Below are 1783 nucleotides of genomic sequence, written 5' to 3' on the forward strand. Positions count from 1 at the left end.
TGGAGAGCTGCCAGAGTGAGCAAGTTGCCCAGCTTCCCCAGAATAATGCTTCCCTTCTCCCAACACTGCTCTGGCCTCAAAGGCTTAGGGGTTTAGCAGACCCGACTTGAGGTGCCACAAGACCCCTGGAGGACTCCATCCCTGGCCACAGACTGTTTACTTGCTTCTGATTGGGAACATCTTTCTCCTTGACAAATCTAATTTGGGAGCTGTATTGGGTTTCTGTGGCCAGGTCTTGTTAGCAGGGGGACTACAGGGGTGGCCTCTGTTAGAAGCTGCTAGAAGTTTCCCTCCTTTTGGCAGAGACAATGCCAGCCAGCTCCAGGATGGACCTGCTGCTGGACAAGGCTGAACCAATCAGTAACAATAGTAATGCCTCCCTGATAACATATTTAAGCAGGGAAAGAAAGTTATTGCACAGAGGAAAATTTCAGCCAGGGAAGGGCAGAGTGAGAAGATGGGAACAACAAGGTAGACACCAAGGTCAGTGCAGAAGGAGGGGCAGGAGGTGCTCCAGGCACCAGAGCTGAGGTTCCCCTGTTGCCCCTGTTGCAGACCATGGTGAAGCAGCTGTGCCTCTGCAGCCCATGGAGGAGAAGTGGGCTGCAGAGATCCACCTGCAGTCCATGGAGGAGCCACAACAGAGCAAGTGGATGCCTGAAGGAGGCTGTGACCCCGTGGGAGGCCCATGCTGGAGCAGGGTCTTGGCAGGGACCTGCTGCCCATGGAGAGAAGAGCCCATGCTGGAGCAGGTTTCCCTGGCAGGACTTGTGGCCCTGTGGGGGACCCAAGCTGGAGCAGCTTGTTCCCGAAGAACTGTATCCCATGGAAATGGGATCCCCGTGGCAGCAGTTTTGTGAAGAATTGTTGCCCGTGGGACGGACTCATGCTGCAGAGGTTTCTGAAGGACTGCCTGCTGTGGGAGGGACCCCACAGGAAGCAGGGGAAGGAGTGCTCTCCCTGAGCAGCAGCAGAAACAACAACTGACCCTAAGACCCTTTCCCTGTTTCCCTGCACTGCTGGGGGAAAGAGGAGGTAGAATTCGGAAGGAAGGAGAGGTGGGGGGAAGGTGTTTTTAAGTAATTTTTTCTTCTCACTGTTTTGCTGAGATTATGTTAATAATAAATTTAGTTAATATCTCCTCTTTGAGTCTGTTTTGCCCATACTGGTGATCAGTAAGTGACCTCTCTCAGCTCTTAACTCCTGAATCCTTTGTTGGATTTTCTCTGCTCTATCCAGTTGCAGAGGGGAGTGAGAGAGAGGCTTTAGTGGGTACCTAGCATCCCTGAGAGGCCTGCAGAGCAGCAGAGACCAGGACATGGCAGCACAGCCCAGGGCACAGGACATGTATCCCTGGGCTAAAGCCAGGAGGAGGCTGGAGCCGGCGAGGCACCAGGGCAGGAGGCAGCCAAGCCCCCTGCCATGGGAACACCAGAGCCCCCAAGTGCTCACCTCTGCCACGCACTGGTTCTCATTGTGCCAGTGGAAGAACAGTGGCACGAGGCTGTGATGCACCTGCGTATTTGTTCCCTCTTCCACAAGCAACTGCATGACCTCCTGGGAGAGGCGAATGGAAAGCAGCTGCACATGGGTGTTTTCCTGGTGCAAAAGAAGAGAAAAAGGCCTCAGAACTGGCTGCTCCAGGCCCAGCAGGCACAGGCACAGGCCTGAAAACCCACAAGGTACAAAGTGTCCAGGCAACAGCAGGCACCCAGAGCCTTACGTTATCAAAGAGTGGCCGGAGCGCCTCAGCCAGCTTCAGGGCAGTGGAGCTGAATGCTTC

The 1783-nt window shown here is 54.5% G+C and overlaps 1 long non-coding RNA gene across 1 annotated transcript; it reads right to left on the reverse strand.

Moving 5' to 3' along the window:
- Positions 1-1181: 1181 nt before the first annotated feature.
- LOC113942353 lies at positions 1182-1783 on the reverse strand. Its single transcript, XR_003525900.1, has 3 exons — positions 1724-1783; positions 1453-1599; positions 1182-1294 (listed from the first exon to the last, which is right to left on the reverse strand). It is a non-coding gene; the product is annotated as an uncharacterized LOC113942353 (long non-coding RNA).

Source organism: Corapipo altera, unplaced genomic scaffold (genome assembly GCF_003945725.1).
Source record: "Corapipo altera isolate COAL_440 unplaced genomic scaffold, ASM394572v1 99330, whole genome shotgun sequence".
NCBI lineage: Eukaryota > Metazoa > Chordata > Aves > Passeriformes > Pipridae > Corapipo > Corapipo altera.